Below are 26,692 nucleotides of genomic sequence, written 5' to 3'. Positions count from 1 at the left end.
TTCAGTAGCATTGCAGAAAGTAGATTGCCATGCCCAGTAATCTTCTGTGAGCCCTGATATTAGCAGGTTGTGTCGGCACATTTATTGCACTGGCATGGATTCTTCTTATTTAGCTTTTTGAGGTAGTTGGTATGTTGAACCAGCAGGCAGTGTAGCATTCAGAAGTGAATATGGTTTAATGAAAGATGAGCATTCATTGGATCTATTAAGAACAGGACTGGAATTAAAAGCAAACAAACAGAACCCATCCAGAACGCAGCATGCTAAAGCCGAAGAGCTGAAAATGTATCAAAGGTCACCAAAACCTCCAATGAACCGCTAAATGTAAACAAGTCAATAGAAAAAATGCAGGCACTACTCGGAGTGACATAATAAAAAATGTCACTTTATTCATACCAAAAAGATAAAAAATCTCACAGACATGGACAGGTAATAGAGGCTAGCAGGCCTGGCGTGTTTGCACCCCATAGTGGGGCTTACTCATAGACTTAGCATCCATAAAGATGATGTATTATTTATATGCCATTTAATCCCTTGTGCATCATCCAATCATAAAAGCAATAGACAATTAAGAACAAAATGAATGTACAAAATGCATTAAATAATGAAAGGTATCAGTTAAAAAGACCTAAACTCAGTAAAACCTGTTCATGAAACTAATATCTAAAAACTTGAATGTTAAAGAGCACATAAAGATGTGTAATGATCTTCATTACATTATACTCAATGTAACTACATCTAACTTGTACCCATTCAGCACTTGGAGCATACAAGCATCACAAAAAAACACTTTAAAACTATTACAGAACAAGTTGCAACAAAAAAAAAGTAAAACATAAAACATTTAAAGTGAGATAAAAGAAAAATAAGGTCCCTTTTAGCTTTGAAATAGTGAGACATAACAGTAGATAAGCTACTGCAATGAATTTGGTATGAATTCTAAATGCTGCAACCCAAGTGTAGGTGAAAAATCCTAAACATACCTCTAGAATACCCTTTGTTTTTTCCAGCAAGACTACTTTACCATAACAAAACAGAAATTAATATTTTAAAATTACAAACATTTACATATGAACTTTTGCAGGCATGTTTCCCAAGTGTTACAGTTGTAATTATTGTTTTTCCATGTTTTAGCTGTAGCCTTTTCATGTTTGAGATATCATGTATTGGGAAATTCATGCAACTATAGATTTTAATGGAAGAAAACCCACTAATGAAAATTTGTAAAATATAGATGGCTACATTCAATGATTTTAAAATATTATCTTTCTCTTAAAGAAAAGCTCCTTGGCAACCTATGAATCTAGATCGATGTCCTATGGAAATAGCATCTTAAGAAGTCTGATGAGCTCATTTTATTCTAACAATTTTGAAAATAGGCCATATTTATCAAAGCTTCATAAAGTTGAAATAGATTGACGTTAATTAATCTGCATCACCTCGTTTGTCCCAAAAAGTCCATTGATACAGTAATTTAGAAAAAAAATTAAAGAAACAATGGATCTGATCACATCATATACAATGTGATGGCAAAAGATTCATTGATAATCTAGAAGATAAAGTTGATATGGATATGATCATTTATCAAACACTCCATCAACTAAAAGTGATATTTTAGCCACATAACCCAACCCCCTGAAAACAATAGTACCAGCATGCAGTGCAATATAAGTCTGTCTGTAAGAAATACATGATGCTTGAGTATACCATAAATGGCATCTAGGAATGTATTTAAATGCATTGACAATATAGTGAAACATGGAAAGCGGTTTTACCCTACCAGGGATGGTACGTGTTCTGAAGGTTGCAGGATCTAAATCACCCTGTATTTTATTATATAAGGCCAATATTGATGCAATGTGTAAGGCAAAATGTCTGCGCTATTTCTCAGTCTGTAAGAGTTTACAGGCCACATCTAGGCAGGAACATCCTCTTCTGCATCTTTTTGGCTAGGCCAGTTCTTCCATTTGCTGTAGGACAAAGGAGCATCTTCTACGTCTTCTAAGGGTGGCTTCCAGAGCAAATACCAAAAAATACATGATTATTCACCAAGCAATCAAACAGAAATAAGTAAGTGAAACAGGATGTCTATGTGCCTTTATATTATTATTATGTTATAAGTATCAGTTATTTTTAGAGTCTTAACAGATTCCGCAGTCCTATAAACCTGGGTCTAATATGCAAGGTAACAATTATGGGAGACAAATGGATCAACAAAATCAAAAATTATTTATTATCTCCACCATAATTTAAATAATTTTTGATTTTAACCTGGAATACAACCTTCTGCTGTACAACAGCTGTCCAGAAGTGGTTTTGTATTTGCTGCACTTACTCCATTAGGGGACAGCTGTGTTTTATGCAGTATTAGAAGCAAAAAGCCTTGGATGTTGCATATCTAATTTGCATATCTTACCCAGAATCCCCTGGTGCATTGGTACAGTATATATGGAGAGTATCACTGGGTAAGGGCAAGCGGGGGATACTTGCCTAGATGTGCTAATTGCCTATACAATGATTTCTGTCATTATACCTTTATAAATTGGATGATTTTAATCTCATGCTTTTATCCCCACCACAACCTAAATAATTAATATATAATATATATGTAAAAAAAGGGGGAAAAGTGTGACAGGCGCAGAATTTATCAATACAAAGACTACAAAAGAATGCTGCCTAACAACCTTACAGTGACAAAACGATATACTTCAATATATCGAGTCACTGTAAAAAAGAAATAGAAAGGAATGGGGTGGTATATAGGCACAATACAAGGAAATAATTAAACCTATAGTTAGGTGTGAATATATAACAAGTTTCAACATACAGTAAACCTCTCTCCCAGAATCAAGTAGGTCTATAGAAATATGGAAAATATATAAAATGTCCAAGATATAAATATATATGTATACATACACAATGCAATATAATCTGGTCTCCTCAATACTCAGAGCATATCATCTGGCATATAAAAAATGTAAAGGCTTGACTTTTGCCCCTACATGTAAGTTGAACAAATTCGAAACATTAATCAATATCAATCAGTATATACGCAAGATCACTCTAAAAAGATATTTTCTAAAAAACCCTGTACAATATAAATCATTGACCGAAAAAGTTGATTATTTACCATACAGAATACAAACCTAAGTCTGTTTTCTATCCAACCAATGAGAAAAGCGAACATATTAAACTTTATGAACAAAATATCAAGAAAGATCTTATATCATTAGACCAGACCAAACCATTGAGGAACAATCTATCCAAAAAAAGAATTTGAAATATTAACTGAACTAAAAAACAATAACAAAATAGTGATAAAACCAGCTGACAAGGGGGGAGGGGATTGTAGTCATGGATACTGACTATTATATAGGAGGAATCCAACAGATTGCTAAATGACAAAAACCACATACAAGAAGTTATCAGTAAACCCACTTCAGAAACAATCCAAACTATTAGATACCCTTCTTAAGAATGCAAGCACAGAGGGCATCATTAATCAGTCAGAATTTGATTTTCTAGCGATAACCCACCCCAAGACCCCTACTTTTTATTTTTTACCCAAAATACATAAACCTCCAGGCCGCCCTATTATATCAGGGATAGAATCACTTACCAGCAACTTATCACAGTATGTAGATTTTTTTCTCCAGAAATATGTTGTTAATCTCAACTTTTACCTAATATTTCTCATACATTAGGTTTATCAGCAATCAAAATCTATTTAGATAGGAGATGAAATACTCCCAATCAAACAAAACAAATTTATCCTTGATTGTATAGAATTCATTTTAACAAATACACAGTTTCCTCTTTAATGATGATATCTTCTTGCAAATAAAGGGTACTGCAATGGGCACAAGGTTCGCCCCTAGTTATGCCATCTTGTTCATGGGCCTCTTTGAAGATCTTTACATTAATAAAGGCCCCATGGGGGGCGAACCTTGTGCACTATTGCAGATATATTGATGATATTTTCCTAATATGGAAAGGAGACACTGAATTACTAGATTTATTTATCACGGATATAAACAAGAATGACATGGGCTTAACATTTACCCATGAATATAGTAGTAGGAGAATCCATTTTCTTGACATTGAAATAGAGATTAAAAATAACCAAATTCAGACAAGAACATATTTCAAAGACATAGATGCCAATAACTATATACATTCGGAATGCTGCCATTTAACAAAATGGAAATCTAATATTCCCAAAAGTCAATTCATGAGGATTAAAAAGAACTGTTCCTCTCAAGATAGCTACCATTTGCAATCACAAATCCTCACAGATAGGTTCATAGACAAAGGGTATGATCCAGCCTATCATTAAGAAGACACAATCTGAAGTAGCTAATATTGATAGAGATACATTACTATTACTGACAACTAATCAAAGAAAAAAACAAGTAACTTTAAATAATAAACATGGTAACTTATTTTATACCATTATAACAGGCTTCAGTTCACAACACGGAGAAATTAAAAACATTTAAAAAAAAACACTGGTACCTTTTAAAGCAAGATCAAGTCTTTAGGACATAATATAAAAGACCAACCAGATATCATTTTCAGGAAAGCTAGAAACCTAAAAATGATAACTCCTCACCTAGTGAGTTTAAGAAAGAAAATCAATTACTTGATAGAGACTTGTTAGATAACCAACTCAGTGGTTATTTCCCATGTATCACCTGCAAGTCTTGTCAGCATAGTACAAAACTAAAAGAACTCCATTCACCAACAACTAACTACTATACCAAAATAAAAGAAGTAATTAGATGTACAGATAAAAATATCATTTACTGTATACAGTGTTCCTGGTAAACTTTTCTACTTTGGTCAAACAAGTAGAATGTTGAAAGATAGGATTAGAGAACACCTGCTAAAATAGAACACGAAGCTACAGATACCAAACTCTATTCCCATTTTAAAGGAAGTCCACCAAGGTGACTTAAAACAATTTAAATTTGTGGGGAATAAAAAAACTCAAGCTTAATAAAAGGGGAGGTAATATGGAACACCCTTCTCATTAAAAGGAAGCTGAATACATATTACATTACAATACACTATACCCAGATGGCCTTAACTCTGAACTAGACTTAAATTCACTAATATAAAATATAAAATATAAACCAACATATCCCATTAGCCTTTAAAATTACACAGTAAAACTTACTTTCTATTAATTAATAATTAATAAATAAATAAACATAGTATAGCTAAGCCAAAATAAATAACTAAACAAACATAGTCTTTTGAGGCTTTAATTGCTTTCTCAAACCTAGATTATATGTAAATCTGGCACCCTACTTAATCTTGCAACTTATCCCCATGGATCTCCAGTCAGGGATTCAACCCCCTGACAGTCTTCTGAGAATTAATCATATATATATAATTATACTTATATTCCCCTGTCACACTTTATCTTACGATTATGGCATGTGAAGTCTATCTACACTCACTAACTCCTATTTATATATATTTCCAGTATCTTTTATATATCTACAATACTCACCAAGAGAAAAATATATTTTTCCGAATATATTTTCCCTTTTATATTTGTTTATTATTTATTTCTCATATATATGTTTTTTTAATTAGGATTTTTTATTTTTTATTTAATCTATTTTAATATGAACATGCCCCCTCTTGTTCCATGATCCTCAATAATAATAAGCACTTTTTTCACACTGTTCTACTCTCTTCTAATTCCTTTATTAACTTATAAACACAGCCTAATTAATTATTATTATAGTTTATTTATTTAAGAAGCACAATATATATGGCACATAATTTCACGATCCTAAATTAAAAGGACACACTAAACTAATACACCTATTCTATTTAGGTTCATCGCTTTCCTCGTCACCATCTCTAATACTCTCCCTCATTAGGAACATTCTTTACATTCTTTATATATATTTAGAAAGTCCATATCCATTAGTTGACAAACACTTTTAAATTATAATAATCTATATCACATTCATTCGATCAACATGACCTCTTGTTCTTTCAGTTTTTTCAGTTTTTCAGACTTTTTATCTATAGTATCAATTTGCACTTTTGACATATCTAAGATTAATAGATAAAAACAAAATTACGTACACCTAGTTAAGTTTTATAATGAGTTGCTTTATAATACTTAAACCCGTTATTCTTTCAATTTATGTTTATAAAATGTTTCGGAAAGATTCTTTGTCCCAGTGGCATTTTTATATGGTTTTATGTATAATTGCAATGGTGTTAGTTGAATAGACATCCCTCCTATGTTTCCCAGTGAGCTATAGAAATTGTATACCAACTAATGTCTCTATAGACAGGTGATTCAAGATTACAACACACCCTGTGGAGGTCAAATTCTGACCTATCAAGCATCACATGAGGATATTTAAATCTGTCTAACACTATGATGAGCATCTTGATAAAGGCCTACCCGGCCTGAAACGCGTAGATTTGCTCATACAACTTTCTTTCCTAAGTGGGGAACTCGGTTTTAGTAGGTGAGGTGCATTAAAAGCCGTCTTAACATTCAAGCGGTGTATACATATGCGTAATCCCCTCACCCAGGATCTATTACCGAATCCCCATATACCTAATCAACATCATATTTTTTCCAACGGATCCCCTATCCTGTTAATCCATACACCGGAACAGGTAACAGGTAATAGGACCTGGAGGTACAGCCCAGAAGTTTGTGTCATGGCTGCCAGCAAATACCTCGGCCCAGGATTTACCTGCAACTTAGGCACGGCAATACACAGGCTACCCAGATATATTGGGACTTTATATTTTTAAAACTGTTTTTTAATTGCTGTTTAATAGCAAACAATGCTTGCCACCTACAAAGGATTGGACAGTACCGCAGGAGCGGTTTTTTCCTTCTATCACCACGGGCCGCAAACAGTTCTGTTTCCAACTATTTAAAGACTGTAACCAGAAACACCAGTACGGTAAACAATTATCAATAGAACTGGGAACAACTGATTGCCATTATAATATCCTACATACGGGACTGACTTATTTAGGAGTCACAGATCCTTTTTTATGAATTCTGTTAGATACTGTGGTCACAAATTGTATCCAACAACTTACTATATTTTCCTTTGTATCTTATATGTTTTTATTCTAGACTACATTTGTCTGTATTATATATTCTTAATTTTTAATTTTCGGCCATTGGTGCCAGCACCTTCAACACATTATTCCATTTGATTTATATATTTTATTTATAAATTAAAATCTGCATTGGTTATTTCTTACTTGGTGTACTTTTTTTTATATATATATAGCCTTATATAGAGAGTTTTTTTCTTCACTATTTAGTGTCTCACTATCATTGCACTACACCACACCATGTCCATTTGCCCCGTGTAGATAAGAACATTATTATCACTTCTAATATATTCATTCTATTTGATTAGCCTCTAAGCTTTTTAGCGCTACCCTTACTCTGTTTTTCTGCATCAAATTTTTTTGGTTGGTTTTAGGAGATTTCCAACCTTAGGGTAGCATATTAGAGTGAGAGTGTTAGTATCTTTAACACCTTCTTTTCATATAAAAAATGCTAACAAGCAATAAATAAAAGGTTATAAGTACACAATCATATACTATATAGACATAAGAATACTCTAATCATAAAAAGAGCAACAGTCATAATATAAAATCTGGTAATATAAAAACCACAGTTAAAGTTCATTTAAAGTTCATATAAAAAATATTCATATATAGAAGAAAACAATCAAACGGTTCACTGGGTCCCAATACGGGAGTCTACTTACTCTATAATACCTCAACTCCTTATGAGGTAAGAGCCGCACAAGAGTAGGTAGAATCTGCAACACACAGTGTTCCCACATGTTCCCACTTTGTCTATCAACCAGGATTTCAGGCTTGTGTATCAATTTCCATGTGTCACGACGAGATATCATACAAAAAAACAAAAAGAGAAAATAGTGCAATCCTGTCTCTTTATCTACACGAAAACACACCACTCATGATTAAGGTGCTTACAATTGGTAACCTCAATATGTATGAGGTAATTTGTACACAAAAAAAAAATAAAATGTACACTATGGCCCCTCTAGAGTAGTCCGTAACCAATGTTCACACAGGTCCTGTGTATAAGTGTCCTGTCACTACAGCATAACTAATGAATCCTGACGCATTTCAAAGGCTCCCCTCAATGACAACCTTCTTCCTCAGAGGATATTACAAGTCAGCGCCGTTAGCTCAAACTTAAAAACAGGGTAGTGGCACACCCCCAACTCGTAACCCTTGTGCCTATTGGTTCTTAATATCCAGGTGGATTACTAACTGAACAGTTCATTGATCCTATTGGCCCTTATTCTTCACATGGTACTTCATTCATCCATTGGGCTAACGGACCTGCTTATGTTTCTATATGTGGGATAGGCTTCTAAATCTTCAATGCAAACAAATGCAGATATTTCCATATACTAACAGCTATGAAACTTTAATAGATCATCAAATTAATTAATATTACTTATATTATTTACCGATGTCTCAGCCCATATAATTGTGCATTTTTATCACATCAATAGGCACTTTGAGGTAGCTATATTTGGCTAAGACTTCCATAAATATTAACCTATTATATGTCTCTAAGGAGTAAAATTAACCCTAGGACTCAAGAGACCCTGGCTTTAGCTCAGCATTGTGGGGTGAAACACATGTCGACTGATACTTTGAAACTTCAGAGCAGCAGCTGGGGATTTATAGCGGAGTTGTTAAACAATATCTACCCGACTTCTGTCGGTCACTTATGGAGCAAGGTGGCATGGAATTTTGAGAGGAGGATAGGCTTATGAGCCGAGTCTACACCTTCTAGTCCACTGTAGTGAAAGTCTGCAAGCGGTATTCACCTTTTAAGCAGCTGCCGTTTTTTTTTTCTATCCCTGCACCTGTGAACTAAAAGTCTACTTAACTATTTACTGGCTGTGATGGCTCTTGACTCAATTAGCCTTGGATTTCCTGGATACTAGAGGACATCTTTATCCATTTAATTAATGGATAGAAGATGTAGATTAAGAGAGGAGCCCACTCACACTATTCAACAGCTCTTGTAATCCCTTTTGGTGTATAACTTAGATCCCCTGAGAAAATATTCTCTCACATAGTAGTAAAAACTTGAAAAGGGGGCTTACCCTGTTACAGTCGATATCCCTCATGAAGACCGCCATGGTGAGCGTATGGAGTGTCTACAGTCGACACATGTTAAAAGCCGACCGGGTTAGCTCCGACTCTGCGCAGATGGGTACACCAGAGCGGTAACCGCAGTGCAAACTGTGTTCCTTCGAGGAGATGCCAAGTCGTGGGCGTCCGGACACTCTCAGACCGGTATTCCAACTCCACTCTGTCTGGCTCGGGTGGGACCACTCTGCTGTCAATAAGGCTGTAGTAACTTCAGACTGTCCTCCTCTAAATGCTGAAATGTGGGCATGACGGGGGTATATACTCATTCAGCCTATCCAAGCGCAGCACACGGAGGGAAGTAGGTTAGCGCTCCACAACTTGCTTCAGTCAGAAAGAGAGAAGGGGCTGTTTGGGTCACAGGGATAGGACTCAGAACTCTCGGCAAGGGTAGATGTTGCTCAAATGCTGGACAAATGCAAAATAGAAAAAAGAAAAAGCAGAGCAATATCCAATATTTATGTAAAACTTAACATTTATTAAACCAATAAAGGTATTAAAATTCCATAGTCACACCACCATTTTAAAAGTATATACAAATATCAAAAACAGCTGAATAGATAAGCATACGCATTTCAGCTAGAGAAGTCGTAGTCATAGGCTTAACTCAAGGAAGGAGAAACCAAAGTTCATGGCTCACGCACCTGGGTATGTTCAGGGGTGGTAGAAATAAGTGTGAAACCTGTGATTACGCAATTTTTGTCAAAAAACATTCAAATTTGAAATTACCACAAGATTGTTTTGACATCAAACATTTGTTTTGAACTATAATTCTACTTATGTAGTTATCTTATAACTTGTGTTTTGTGCAGACGCAGTATGTTGGACAAACAACACGTGATGTGGGGGTCAAGAATCAGAGGAACATTTCTATACTATATCAATGTGTAAATCCACCACCCCTTTTACCCTCTGTCACAACAAAGAGCCTTGAGTCTTTTAGGTGGCAGATAATTGATAACTACTATTCTCCCAAGAGAGTGGGTGATAAGAATAAAATTCTGAGTAAAAACGAGATGTATGGATTTTCAGGTTGGAGACAAGAGTCCCTTTAGGATTTAATTTGGAATACGATTTGATTAACCACTGGCAGGTATAATGCTGAATATTTATGGCTTGTGTTCAACTTATTTATTTTTTGTAAGAGGTTTATATTATATTTTATACAATACGATTGTAATATCTATTAGGAAGACCAGTACTGTTCCATTCTTATCAAATCCCTCTCTTTTGTTGTACATATAGTTATATTCACTTTCCCTTTAAGTGTAACCCACTTAGCTGTAGCATAGTGGTTAGGATAGTGTACTTAGAACAAGGGGTACTTGGGTTCGATTCAACTATGGTACAATTGCAAAATGAATGATCTATTATTATTATTAAGCTGCAATCAATAATTAATATATATTTTTCTGTGGTTGAAGTTTGATCTGTATCCTATAATTATAAATATGTTTAATACATCATGTATATTACCATAATTTATTAGAGGGCTCTATGAGGATAAGCATTAAGTGCTATTGTGTCAGTTTATGAGATTACCAACCCACACTAATATAACAGTCTTGCCTACACATATGTGAGTATAGCTTCCCATACGATATTAGGGATTTTAGGGAATATGAGGCAATCTTTGCTTCTAACTCTTGTATAAATTATATATGTACAATATATTGAATTATTAGAACTAGTGTTGTATATTCAAGGTGATTGAGATAAGAGGATAACAAGCTAGTTTATTTATAATTATACATATATACATACATATAAGGCCCATATTTATCAAGGTCTGGTGGACCTGATCCGACATTGCGGATCAGGTCCGCCAGACCTCGCTGGAATTACGGCGAGCAATACACTTGCCGTATTCAGCATTGCACATCAGAGCTCACAATGAGCTGCTGGTGCAAACGCCACCCCCCTGCAGACTTGCGGCCAATCAGCCGCCAGCAGGGTGGTGTCATTTAAACCCGATCGTACTCGATCGGGTGTTATTGTGGCGATTGTCTGTCTGCCTGCTCAGAGCAGGCGGACAGGGTATGGAGCAGCGGTCTTGTGACCGCTGCTTCATAACTGCGTGGTTTCTGGTGAGCCTGCAGGTTTGCCAGAAACACGGGGCATCAAGCTCCATTCAGAGCTTGATACATATGCCCCAAGTCCTCTATTTTGTCCCATATTGCCCTATTTGTGGTACTAGTGAGAGCAGGTATATATTAGGAATAACTATTAAGTTATTTAACTTTCTCTAACACTGGGAAAGATTTAGTGAGGATAGGTCTCTTTCAGGGCTTTTTCTAGCTAAGGAATTGATCATTTTCAGCTGATATTGTTTGTGTTTTAACCAATGGCTGTGTAAATAGGATTGAAAGAGTGAAAAATAGACTATCCTATCCAGGCACCCACTAATTCCAAAATGTTGATAAGTTAAATCCACTTATCATTTTGGAATTAGTGAAGTGAATGATAGGATAGTCTATTATCTCTCTTTTATATATAGATATATATATAGGCATGCATTCATATACCTACAAATATATATAGAAATATATATTTCTAGGAACATTCAGTGCCTTCATTACCTTTCTTTATCCTGTTCTTTGTTTGTGAAGTGTGAGGATCTCTTCTCTTATTTTTTTGGCCCATTCTTTTGACTTAGCCTTACTTCTAACATGCAGTCAAGTGTGACACTCAATAAACCCCTACGTTAGTTCAGATATTTCATGAGTTCTTGCTCAAGCACACCTGATGCAACTAATGAAGCCCTTGATTAATTGCATCAGGTGTGCATGAGACAACACTTGTTTCGCATATCTTTGCTGTGGTGAGGGATTCTATGCAGGTTGTTGAATTCATTAAAAGTTTTCAGTTGAATTTGGGAAAACCACTTGATGCTTTCTTGTGTTGAGCTATTTCAATTTGATTTTTTCATTGCAAACAGCTAAAAGTCTGTAAATTCTGACAATAAACCTAATTTTCAATGGGTGTTGAATAATTTTGATTACAACTGTATATATATATATGGGTGAGGATTGAAGGTCCCAGATTGCAGCGCTCGTATAAGGGAGGAGACATAAACAAAAAAACTATTTATGGTGCAGTATGACTATACTACTACAGTGTGTAGCATAAAGAAGTTGAAAAATGCTCACCTCAAACATATGAGGTATGTTGAAAGTGATGAGGGGAATTTATCCCTATCTGTGTTAAAAATGATGATATCTTTATGACCTGTTGGAGTATGATGCTTCTTTCTTTCTGTATCTTTGGGAAGTGGTGTTCTATGTGGTGGTATGGTATCTTTGTTTCTTTATAGTTGAAGGTGAACTTCTTCTGTGTGTTGTATGGTATTTTCGTTGCTCTGTGGAGTATGGTAAATACCTCTTGTAGAAAAAAGATGTTGTGCTTCTCCTCCATGGAGTATGGTAAGAAAATTCCTTTGAATGAGATTAGGTGGATGGCTTATGGTAGAACACTTGTAGTAATCTTTTTACTTAATTTTAGATTATCTAAAACAGAAGAGACAGTTTGAAAATTATTGTGTTGACACTGCCACATATCTGCAATTGCTACATATAACCGCCATTTGTTGTTTATGCTCTGATCTAACTTTGGTTGTTTGAAAATTATTGTGTGGACACTGCCACATATCCGTAATTTGTATTTTTATTTTTATTAATAGTTATTTTTTAATATTTAGATTGCTGGACTATAATTCATTGAGATTAATCCACACATATTTATTATGTAATTAATACACTTCACATTTTCTATGCAAATGTATATATATTATTATCTCACTAGATATTTTTAGTTACCATTGGATATTTTTTATAGATATTTTATTTTATTTTTATTTTGGCACTTTTTGATTAACATTTTCTGGTCATCCAGAGTTGTCATATGCCATTATTATCATCACTATCACTAGATTTTCATTTCTTGGCGCCTCTTATTGGTTATCTGTCTGCACTTCTGTTGCAGGCAGTATATCCGTTTGATATATAATTTTAGATTATGCAGTAAGAGTTTATTTTTAGGTAAACTCAGTAAGACTCAGATGTGAGTATTTTCTTTTATAAAATTCAAAATACTTTATTTAACAAAGTTTAAAATACAAACTCCATGTTTGTGAAATCTTTAGAAATAGTCAGAGTGTCAGCAAAATAGCCCTCAAAAACTGGTTATGGCCGACTTGATTAAGTCTCAAGATGAAGGGAGTATGACTCAATTCCCTTATTTTGAAAAACGTAGTGACTGTCAATTACTTTTTTGCAAACTGCAAAATGTTAAAAATGGTGGTTGCAGACACTACCTTGCAGTGTCCTGTGATCCTTTAGGTGGTTTCTGTTGGTAGAACATAAGATCTATGTTACAGGCTTGGATGTAGCTGTGATGATCGTTGTGGTCTCGGAGGACCGGAAGTGACGTCAGAATGGGCATGTCTTTATGCATTTCATGAACCTATGTTCACTTCGTCAGAGGGTATACCGTATATATATATATATATATATATAGTGTATATATATATATATATATATATATATATATAAACACATTTTAAGAGAAATGGTGATATTGAATATTTGTATATAAATTTTTTTTTGATTATTTTAAATTAAATCTGTGAAAGGAAGAAAATAGTAAACCGTATAATAATACAATATATATATATATATATATATATATATATATATATATATATATATTGCAAATCAGAAATTCATTTTTTTGTTTAAATGCTTTTTTATTGAAGTACAATATAGATATATCCACAGTACATATAATACTTTCCGTTAGGTTACAGCTTAAACACACAGATGTCCAGAGAAGTTCCACCACAAAACATATATATGAATAAGAGCTAATATGGGAAGACAATAACATTGCAAATTCTTCTCCCTCTTCATATCAGTGGGAACATTAAGGTCTTTGTCACACATATGACCCATGCTGGAGTTATAGCTAAAATTAGTAAAGGTTGTACTGTGAGACCATGAGAAAAACATAACAAAAGGATCTAATAACTGAGAGTTGTTGCCCCCAATGACATCCAATAATCTAAAGAGTAAATTATCTTCATTTCTCTTGAACACAGGGAAAGAAAGGGGGAAGAATAGGGGAAGAATGGGGGAGTAGATTAGAGAAGAGGAAAAAAAAGGAGGAGAGTATACTATTATTAGGTGGGGTTTATTCTCAGCATATTATCCTGTCTAACTGGTAGGCTGTAGGTCAAATACGTGAATTCTCTCCTGGCCTCTGGATATGTCTCCAGAGCTCCCAGCTCATGCAGTGAGTGTCAATTTTATTGTTGGCTGCAAAAATGGGGCATTCCATTGATTCCATGTGTATCATGATTGCCAGGACTTGAGACCACTCAGGACCCCTGGACTGATGCCAAGACCTGGCTATTGCCAGTTTAACTGCAGTAAACAGATACACACACATATTAAGAATATGAGCCGAGTGCTTCTCGGAGAACATATGAAATGACCCTTCGGAGGGTGCCCTCCCCAGCTCACTCCGAATCTCCTGCTGCACAAAAGAGCCCTGGTCCAGAGCTTTTGGATTTTAGAAAACTCCCACCACATATGAGCTGCGGTTCCAATCCTTCCACAACCTCTCCAACAAGAGGGAGAATGTGAGTGGGATATTTGAACATTGCCTTAAAGTGACATTTAAAACTGGAGTTCAGATATCCACTTGAGTGTGTTTGTTTCGCCTGGGATAGTTTTCTATTGTTGTTTTTGGTTTCCTTGATGCCCAGGGTTCCATACATACTCAGGATCTGAGGACTGTTTGCCTAAATTTCATTTACACATCTCTCCATAATATGGAAGCATCGGGTAATACACAGTTTTATTCCCTCTTACCACCTAATGATTCAGACTATGAAGGCTTAGAACTGGAGGACTTTTTTCGTAAAGAATCACAAGACATTAAGTTGGGAGATTTGTTTTATTCCCTGGAGATTCTAAGGTTAAAAGAAATACGCTTGAAACTTGATACATGGCTTATTAACAAATATCTGGACTTGAATATGATCCCTAGGGGTCTGAGAGTAAGAAAATTCCCTAATTTTGAAGTGGGAAATAATGATGATTTGATTTGTGAATGGAACAGTATTCTATCTGATTGTTCATTGAGATTAATGGGGGTACTTGTAAGGTTGAAAAGTGAACAGCTGCAGGCAGTTAGACATGAAATCACTGTATTACAAGTAGAGCTTGAAAAATTTAAAGAAGCTAGCGAGTATTGTGAGTTTGATAAGATGTTGGTTGAAGTGGTGGAAACCTCCAGAAAAGAACTGATTAACACTAAACATAGTAAGTTTCTGCGAGACCAGAGGGACTACCATGAGAACAAAGTTTACATTTGGCATAAATCTAGAAGGCCTAGAAATAGACCTAATAAAAATAGAGCTAAAAATATTAAGAACACCTCTGAGTCAGACAATGAAGAAGTGAAAGGTGGTCCCTCGGGTAAGCGCAGAAACTACAAACATAAGAAGAAGGTAACTTTTGTAACCACTGACACCACAGACGATGAACAATCTTCCTTTGCAGCTTCCACTTCAGGTGAAGACAATTCAGGGTCAGACAGTGAGGGAGCCTTAGGGTTGCCCACTCCTGAGGTTCTAGCACAGGTCAGTATGATGAATGGAAATGAAAACCCCACAGGAATAGGAGCCAAGGGGGCCAAATCTAAGACCAATAGCCAAATGGTGCATAAATCACATACACATGTAGTACTGACTGATGCTGCTAGAACTAAGAGTAATGTAAATATGGGGGCGACCCCAAAAGATAATACTCAGGTTTTTCGGTCGGCACTAAAACAACCGAGAGGAGGAGGGAAGGGCCCCACCCAGATACAGCACAGGTATACCCTCAGGGAGAACAAGAATGGCAACAAAATAAAATAGGTAGTGTGGTTAATCTATCAACACATGAGCTTACAAAAGCAGAACACAATGTTTTGAATTATGGATTGGGATTTTGTCCCAATAATAATTTCAACTTGTTTAACACCATTATTGATCTAAACAAATTTATTAGAAAATTGACCCTGGACAAACATTTCTCTACAAGTTCAGACACAAATGAAATCATGACAGAACAAATAGATGAAGTATATAATGTAACAAGTAGCAATAGAGAGAACAGGGATTTTTCAGAGACATGTGACATTATCACTTTGGAAAGTCTTTTACAAGATACTGACAATGGTGAAAGTCCAAATCTGATTAATTTTCCCAGATTTAAAAAACAGACAACCTTTTATCCCATGCATAGTCGAGGGAAAGCACTTGCGTTGTTTCATAAATGTGTGGTTGATGATCTCACTAGTCTACACCAGTCAAACAAAGTCAGAAGTCATAATTTGACGGTAAAAGAAAAATTGGCATTAAACAACCTCAAAAGTAATGAATCTATCGTCATAAAAAACGCCGATAAGGGAGGAAGTGTGGTTGTTATGGATAAAACATCATATATTTCAGAAGCTAAAAGACAGCTAGAAGATACTACTACATATGTCACTTTAACTAGTAACCCAACCAATAGGTTTCAAAAGGAACTTTACAGTTTATTGGATGATGGCATGCAGTATGGCATTTTGGATGGTGAAACACTGAAATATCTATAAGTGGTTAATCCTATCACTCCAGTGTTTCACCACCTGCCCAAAGTCCATAAATGTCTCTTCGATGTAAAGGGGCGCCCAATCGTTTCAGGCATTGGCTCCCTTTTGGAGCCACTGTCTGAATGGTTGGACGCCATCCTCCAACCAATTGTTCTTGACTTACATAGTTATATCAGGGACACGACACATGTATTGCAGCTCCTAGATGATTTCATATGGACCACAGACCACAGTTGGTTGGCGGTGGATGTGATATCATTATACTCCAGTATTCCACAAGATTTGGGACTAAAAGCCATCAAATATTTTTTGGAGCTGCACTACAACATGGAGGAATACCTAATGGAATATATGCTTAGGGTTACTACCTTTTTGTTGCAGCACAACAACTTCCTTTTTGAGGGCACTTACTATCTGCAGAGACAAGGCACGGCGATGGGGGCAAAATTTGCCCCCTCTTACGCCAACATCTTCATGGGTTGGCTGGAAAGGTGCGGATAGTAATCCCTATAGGAAACATATTAGCCTGTATAGGCGCTTTATTGACGATTTGCTTTTGATATGGAAATCGAGTGAGGCAGAAGCAGGTGACTTTGTGCGCTACCTCAATGAAAGTGAAAATGGTGTGAACTTCACTTTTGAGTGGAATAAATCAACCATTAACTATCTGGATGTCACCCTTAGAGGGGCTTCTGACACAGGAAAGGTCATCACCCGCCTCTATAGGAAGCCTGTTTCGGGTAACACACTCCTGCATAGCAGAAGTGCTCACCCGAAGCATGTTTTCCGAGGGATAGCCAAAGGTCAGCTATTGCGGACAAGGCGTATCTGTAATACTGAAACAGACTTTGAGGAAGAGAGTGCACATATGGTAAATAGATTGATAGAGCCCAATATGGTGGAAAATGTGGCTAAGGAAGTGAGGAAAGTGGATAGACGCGATACCCTCAGGAGTAGACCCAATAAAAGAGGTGACAATAAAACCCTTTTTGTTACTCAATACTCTTCTGAATATAATGACATTTGTAATATCATAAGAAAATATTTCCCATTGTTATATGGGGATAAGGCCTTAAAAAAGACAGTGGAAAAGGGTTTTAATTGTGTTTACTCTAGGGGTCTCACTCTAGGTAATATTTTATCTCCATCCCTTTTACCCCAAAAGGAGACATCAGCCACATGGCTAGCTGTGAATGGTACATATAAATGCAGCAGTGGTAGATGTAAGGCGTGTGACTTTATAACAGAGGGAAAGAGATTCTACTCTTATGTAACTAATGATGCATTTGATACAAAAGGATGCATCAGGTGCTCAACCCAATTCGTCGTGTACCTCATTGAATGCACTCAACATCGCCGGCAATATGTAGGTATGACTACGAGAGATGTCCGTACGAGGATACGAGAACACCTAGGATATATCAAAAACGAAAAAACTTGTTCGGCTTTGGCGAGGCATTTCATTGAGGTACACGACGGAGATGTCAGTACATTCAATTGGAGGGCAATTGAACAGATTAAGCAACCCTCAAGAGGGGTAATAAAGATGAGATCCTAGCCAGACAGGAAGCCTTCTGGATCTTCAAACTCAGTACACAGGTGCCGGAGGGCTTCAATTCTGAGTTTGATCTCATCAATCATTGGCATTAATGAATATTTTCCACTCTGACCTTATCTGATATATATATATATATTTGAGCTTATATATAGAGGGTCTTTTCAGAGGTCTGCTGAGATTTCCATTATTACCTACACTGTTACCCTTTACGTATTTTCCCATTGACCTGGACTGGTGCCCATCGAGACCATATTTGTAATAATTATAATAATTGTAATATTTGTAATACCGCCAATCTTCCATCGTGATCGATCTGGTACCAGTTTCTTTGAAAACATACACATATTGTTGCAATATTATAATTCACAAGCTGGTTTCTGTTCTATAGACTACAAACTCTCAGACTGGCTATATATTGTAATGTACTGTCTCTTTAAGCTAATTACCTGCAGCCTCCTTTTCACATTCACACCTCCTTTATTAAGGGCTCTCTCTCACTCATTCATTGCTTGGTATTCTGTGCTGAATGAGACATATTACCAGCCCTGTGCTTATGTTCCTGCTGAAGCATATCGCATCTAATCTTATCTGCATTGGTATTCATCTACCTTAAACCAGCTACCCTCAGGACTCTTGCTGTGCATATCGCCTGCATTTTCATCTTCCGGCTTTTGCCCTCACCACTCGATACTAGTCGACTTCGCTGACGTCACGGGCGGCCGCTCCAGCTCTTCCGGTTCCTCCATACACTGAAGGTTAGCTGCAGCTCCGGTCTCCACTGCTTCACGCTTCTCCCTGTGAGTAACTATACTATCCGCTGGCAACTTAGACACTTAGAATGTGTCCTGCAATTCAACTACTGACTAACTTATTTTTGGTTCAATTATTTATCTTATTTTCTGAGGGTTTTTTGTGACATACTTTTCATTTTTGGCATATTGTTTTCTCACTTAATGTGTGTGCTGCAATCACCTGTTAACAACCATTCTCATAGAGAATCCTCATGCAATATACATTCTATTTTTCTCAAGTCCGCATATTTGCAATAACCATTTCTTAGGTAAAAGGACTCAACATCACAATTATCAGTTTGTTGATGTGAGAACTACCACCTAAATAAAACTTACCTTTCCCTCATATTACTGCCTACTAGCAAAGGCACATATTAGAGGAAAAGGAACATTCAAATTATTTTCAACACTAACTGCAAACTTCCTATAACTTATTCTTGTCTTAAAGGAACATACTTTTAACTAAAGCTTTATACATGAACTAAAAACAAATGTATTTTAAAACCTTACTTGCAAAAGTGATAATTTACATTTGGCTTATTACAGAAATACCAAGCCATATTAACAAAGGAATGGATCCTGTGGAGTTATCCAACTATGTAGTAGCCTTAGGGCAAAAAGTGGATCAACTTAATCAAGGTCTTAGGGATCTACAGGTGGAAAATGCAACATTAAGGAATATCATTAAAGAGGGAATAAATCCAAAACCCTCACATAGTGATACTCTCATAGAACCACCTGTTAGCCCACCAGAAAAGTTTTATGGTGACAGAAAGCTTTTCAGACAGTTTATAAATTCCTGCAATCTGTTTATATCATTAAAGCCCAAAACTGTCATTTCCTACCTTAGGGGTGAACCTAGGGTATGGGCAGACACATTGTATGAACAAAATGATCCTATGCTAAATTCTATAGATGATTTCTTTAAAGCCTTATCCTCACTATACGAGGACCCACATAAACAGCTTACTGCTGATAACAAATTAAGATCACTTAAGCAAAATAAAAGAGCTGTGGAAGATTATATTTCCGAATTTAAAATCTGGCAGTTGGATTCAGGCTGGAATCAAATTTCCCTTAGGAATCAGTTTAGGATTGGTCTGTCTGAATTAATTAAAGATGAACTTGCAAGAATTGACATTCCAGAAAATTTAAATGATTTGATGCAGCTTTCTATAAAAATAGACCACAGAATTAGGGAGAGGAAATTAGAGAAATCATCAACTGAGTCTGACTCTAGATACACTATACATAGACCAATGACGCATAGTACTAAGAGTACAGATGAACCAATGGACATCGGTGCCATCAAAGGACCGTTAACCCCAGAGGAAAAACATAGACGCAGAATCAATCACCTATGTTTATATTGTGCCTCAAAAGAGCATGAAGTCCCTCTCTGTCCACTTTTGTTGAAAACCAAAAAGGGTAAGACATTATCCAACGATTATAACTTATCTCTTAGTAAAAATCAGTTTACAAATTGTGTAATACCTATTTCCTTGCAGTGGGATCGTCAGCAGCATCTCTCTGAAGCAGTCATCGATTCTGGTGCTTTTTCCTCCTATATTGATTTGTCATTTGTTAATACAAATAAAATCCCATTAATTGCAAAAGAAAAACCTGTTATGGTCCGTTTAATTGATGGTAAAGATCTGGAAACAGGACCTATTACACACCACACAGTACCCATTCTAGTCAGTACACCCTCATCTCATCATGAATATATTTCATTTGATGTTCTTCACTCACCAATGTATCCTATAGTACTAGGGTTACAGTGGTTAAGATTGCATCAACCACACATACAATGGTTAGCAAATAAAATTGAATTTACTTCAGATTATTGTAAAAGTACCTGTTTTTCTCACACATCCTTGTTGGCTGTCCTTGATTCTGCACTCCCAAGTGTTTATCATGACTTGAGACAAGTGTTTAGTAAAAAAGAGGCAGAGACTCTTCCACCTCACAGACTATATGATTGTCCTATAGAATTAATACCTGGATCTGACATACCATATGGACATATCTTTCCCCTCTCAGAACCAGAGTTACAGGACTTAAAGACTTACATTAATGACAATCTACGTAAGGGTTTCATTAGACCCTCAACTTCACCTGCAGGTGCAGGAATCTTTTTTGTAAAAAACAAAGACGGTTCCCAGCGCCCTATTGTTGACTATAGGGAGCTTAATAAGAGGACTATTAAAGATCGTTATCCTTTGCCCCTAATTCCTGAGCTGATAGAAAGACTGAAAGGTGCTCAAATCTACACCAAGCTTGACTTAAGGGGAGCATATAATTTAATTCGTGTAAGACCTGGGGATGAGTGGCTTACCGCATTTAGAACAAGGTATGGACTGTATGAATATACAGTCATGCCTTTTGGGTTATGTAACGCCCCGGCCACCTTTCAAAGATTCATCAATGACATCTTCAGAGACCTACTTGACACCTCGATGGTGATTTATTTAGATGACATTCTCATCTACTCATCTTCTTTACAAGAACATATAAAGCATGTCAGAACAGTTTTATCTAGATTGCAAGCACATAGTTTATATGCTAAGCTCGAGAAGTGCTCGTTCCACACTACTGACATAACATTTTTAGGATACCACATAACACCTAAAGGTATCTCTATGCAAACAGACAAGATCCAGGTGATAACTGATTGGCCAACACCTAGGAACAAAAAAGATGTGCAAAAATTTTTAGGATTTTCAAATTTCTACCGAAAATTTATTAAAAATTTTGCACAATTAACCAAACCATTAACACAACTAACAAAATCTAACGTTCCATTTAATTGGACTCAGTCTACTCAAGACATTTTCCAACATTTGAAGTCCTGTTTTACGACAGCTCCCATATTAAAATTTCCTGATCCAAAGTTACAATTCACCCTGGAGGTTGACGCATCAAACTATGCTATTGGTGCAATACTTTCACAGAGACAAACACCTCAAGGTCATTTGCACCCTATAGCATACTATTCCCGAGTACTGACTGCTTCAGAATTAAATTACCATATAGGTGAAAAAGAATTGCTTGCAATGAAAGCTTCCCTTGAGCATTGGAGGCACCTGTTAGAAGGTACTTCCCTCCCCATACAAATATTCACTGATCATAGAAATCTACAATATTTGAAGACTCATCGTACTCTTACTTCTAGACAGGTGAGATGGAGCTTATTCTTCTCCCGATTCACTTATACTATCATGTATAGACCTGCCAATAAAAATACAAAGGCAGATATACTTTCACGTTTACCAGAAAAACCTAAATTGGATCTACCTTTTGGTACTATCATTCCCAATAACTGTTTCCAAAATCTTTTAGCTATTTCATCTATTGATGACAAAGACTTTCTTAATGAACAAGAGAAAGACAATAGTTTTTCTAAGGAAAATCTGACAAAACATGCTGATGGATTATATCACTTCAATAGTAAAATATATGTTCCACCAGCACTTAGAACACTTGTTCTAAGAACCATGCATGACACAGTCTTAACGGGACACCCGGGTATTCAAAGGACTATTGAATTAACTAAACGATCTTATTGGTGGCCAAAGATGCACCAAGATGTGATGGAATTTGTACAGACTTGTGAAGTATGTTCAACAAGTAAAATTGATAAACGTAAGCCTGTAGGATATTTATTATCGCTTCCAATACCGGCCAAACCATGGTCAGACATTGCAACTGATTTCATCGTTGATTTGCCTATCTCTAATAACAACACAACTATCATGGTTGTGGTTGACCTCTTAACTAAATTGACACATTTTATACCGTTTCACAAGTTACCAACTTCACTTGAGACAGCTCAATTATTGATTGATAACGTTATAAAATTGCATGGGTTACCTCGCTCAATCACATCTGACAGAGGTACTCAATTTACCTCGCGACTCTGGAAAGAACTTTGTTCAGCTTTGCAGATAGAAAGACGTCTAAGTACTGCCTACCACCCACAAACTAATGGACAGACAGAGCGTACTAACCAGTGGTTAGAGGAGTACTTACGTTGCTTTGTCACTCAACAACAGGATAACTGGTCATCTCTACTACCACTGGCTGAGTTCGCACACAATAACACTCATCATTCATCAATTAACGCTACCCCTTTTTATGCTAACTATGGTTTCTATCCAGTTTTTCATTTTAACCCATCAACAGCGAGTTCTTGTCCTATTGTAAACGATACCACTAACACTATTGCGGAAACGTTTTCTATTTTGGCTCAAAATATTAAAACTGCTCAAAACAGACAGCAAAAGTATTATAATCTTAGACGACGACCAGCACCCAATTATCAGGTTGGAGATCTAGTCTGGCTTTCGACAAAGAATTTACGTTTAACCACTCCTAGTAGGAAACTTAATACATTTTTTATTGGACCTTTTCCAATTCGGAAAATTATTAACGACAATGCTGTTACCCTGGACTTGCCTTCTCAGTACAAAATCCATCCAACTTTTCATGTTGCCTTATTGAAACCGTATAGAGCACTTCGGACTGATTCTCTTCGATCCACGCTTCAACCTCCCATTCAACCTGATCTTGAGTTTGAGGTCCAAAGTATTATTGACTCTAGAAGGGTTTCTGGAACTTTACAGTACCTTGTCCGTTGGAAGGGTTACTCACCGGAGGATGACTCCTGGGAACCTTCGACTAACCTATCAGCACCACGACTAGTGTCACTTTTCCATCGGCGCAACCCTGACCGTCCTCATCCCTGAACCCCGGAGTGGTTCATTTTGAGGGGGTCCTCTGTAATGTACTGTCTCTTTAAGCTAATTACCTGCAGCCTCCTTTTCACATTCACACCTCCTTTATTAAGGGCTCTCTCTCACTCATTCATTGCTTGGTATTCTGTGCTGAATGAGACATATTACCAGCCCTGTGCTTATGTTCCTGCTGAAGCATATCGCATCTAATCTTATCTGCATTGGTATTCATCTACCTTAAACCAGCTACCCTCAGGACTCTTGCTGTGCATATCGCCTGCATTTTCATCTTCCGCTTTTGCCCTCACCACTCGATACCAGCCGACTTCGCTGACGTCACGGGCGGCCGCTCCAGCTCTTCCGGTTCCCCATACACTGAAGGTTAGCTGCAGCTCCGGTCTCCACTGCTTCACGCTTCTCCCTGTGAGTAACTATACTATCCCCTGGCAACTTAGACACTTAGAATGTGTCCTGCAATTCAACTACTGACTAACTTATTTTTGGTTCAATTATTTATCTTATTTTCTGAGGGTTTTTTTGTGTCATTTTTTCATTTTTGGCATATTGTTTTCTCACTTAATGTGTGTGCTGCAATCACCTGTTAACAACCATTCTCATAGAGAATCCTCATGCAATATACATTCTATTTTTCTCAAGTCCACATATTTGCAATAACCATTTCTTAGGTAAAAGGACTCAACATCACAATTATCAGTTTGTTGATGTGAGAACTACCACCTAAATAAAACTTACCTTTCCCTCATATTACTGCCTACTAGCAAAGGCACATATTAGAGGAAAAGGAACATTCAAATTATTTTCAACACTAACTGCAAACTTCCTATAACTTATTCTTGTCTTAAAGGAACATACTTTAATTAAAGCTTTATACATGAACTACAAACAAATGTATTTTAAAACCTTACTTGCAAAAGTGATAATTTACATTTGGCTTATTACATATATATAATATACATTGTTATGGGCATTTTGAATATGTTAAAACATATTCAATTGTAACATACATGTGTTAGAAAATATTTCATGGCTATCATTATCAAATAGTTTTCTCATGTTTTTCCTAAATAATTGCTCTTATAGTAAATGAATTTGTTGGTGTTATCAATCACCATACATCTGTCAAGATATATTAAGGTTTACAGCAATATCTGGTTATCATGAGAATAGTTCTATTATTATTGATGGCATTTATGTTTTCTAAACTAGGTGTATAATTAAGATGGCCCTCACTAGTTTAGTATCCTTATATATTTTTGTATTTTTTGGAAATATATTCATTAACAGCCTACTGAGTGTTGAATAATTAATTATTGCTATTTCTGACATAATTTTGATACATCATAGTTTTAAATGAAAGGTTCTGCACTTATTAGTAAGGGTTTTTCATTCATTGTATAGGGCTCTAACCTGCAGGTCAGCTTTCAAGATTACTAGAATATTGCATTTTATAAATTTGTATTTTGTATTAAACAAGCGATTTAATTGATGTTCTATAGCCATAGTTGGATTATTTCATGTTAAATGCTGCATTTAGATGCAACAAGTTATTTACAAGTAAGAGGTTAATATGTAAGGGAGGGGTTGTAACCTCCCATTAACATTGACCAATCACTGTGTTAAGCAATCCCTTTAAATATGTTCACTTCTTAAGTGATTGCAGGTTTATGATTACGGCACTGCCGAAACTAGTCAACTACCTGCATTCCTTTTACCTGTTTGCTGTGATGTGATGTTTTAAACAGAAGAATAAAGAATTGTTTTTTACGCATACAAGGAACCGACTGCTGCCTCATCTTTTGCAATCTGGGATATTTGAAATAATCTAAGAGGAGTTAAATGCCATTGGGACAAAATTTTGTGAAATAACTCCAGGTAAGTTACATTATGTGTGCAGGATAGCTCTGGACCAAGACTCCTCCGAGGCCTAAAATTCTAAAGACTCTCTCCCTGCTGGTTCTACAAAAAACGGGTGTGTTCAAAATGTCCATGTAGGCCATTGAAAATATTCTGGAGATGCGTGTCGCCGAACACCATCTCTGTTCTCATTTAGTGCACTGTCTCAGGGGAGCCTTAAGAAACCCCCAAGACTGTAGAAAGCTTTTAAGTCTCTAAAACTCAAATTGAAAGAGGGGCCTTTGGGGGAACTTGTTTTGGAATACAACTACTGACAAGTATGAATCATTAACCCATAGATCTGCCACAATCAAGAACCCCTGTTCTTCCCACCACTCTGGGTGTGAATTTGGTAATGCTCGCTTTAAGCCGGCTAGGGATTGTATCGGGGAGGGGTGTGAGATGCTGTCAGAGTGGCGAATTTTGTCCCAGAATCTAAGGTTTGCCTGAACTATGTAGTTCACAGATATATTCAGGTTTATAATGTGCTTGGGAATCCATATCAGGTTTTGTAGAGATACATCTGAAAGTATAGAATTTTGTTCTATGTTGTCCCATTTACAGGAGGATGCGGGGTCCCCCCATGCTGAAATGTGAGCCAGTCTCGCTGCCTCATGATATTTAATAATGTTGGGAAGAGCAGCCCCCCCTGCCAAGACCAAATTATATAGGTATTTCATTGCAGTTCTTGACTTCTTCCACTTCCGAATGAAAAGATTACAAATTGAATTAGTATGGGTTTGGGAATAAGTATTGGTAAGCAACAAAATAAATATGTTATCTTGGGAAGTAAATTCATCTTTACTGCAGCTATTCTTCCGCACCAAGATAAGTAAGGT

General features: G+C 36.3%; 1 protein-coding gene and 1 long non-coding RNA gene across 2 annotated transcripts in view; both read left to right on the top strand.

Annotated features, from left to right (window-relative positions):
* The window catches only part of CSMD3 (CUB and Sushi multiple domains 3), a 1,747,434-nt gene that overhangs the window by 379,228 nt on the left and 1,341,514 nt on the right, over window positions 1-26,692 (top strand).
* LOC128661116 (uncharacterized) lies at window positions 20,578-20,825 on the top strand. The gene is made up of 2 exons (XR_008402605.1): window positions 20,578-20,631; window positions 20,712-20,825. It is a non-coding gene; the product is annotated as an uncharacterized LOC128661116 (long non-coding RNA).

The sequence above is a fragment of the Bombina bombina genome, chromosome 5 (genome assembly GCF_027579735.1).
Source record: "Bombina bombina isolate aBomBom1 chromosome 5, aBomBom1.pri, whole genome shotgun sequence".
Lineage (NCBI taxonomy): Eukaryota > Metazoa > Chordata > Amphibia > Anura > Bombinatoridae > Bombina > Bombina bombina.
The sequence above is the reverse complement of the archived record's forward strand: the minus strand, read 5'-3'. Positions and strand labels throughout refer to the sequence as shown.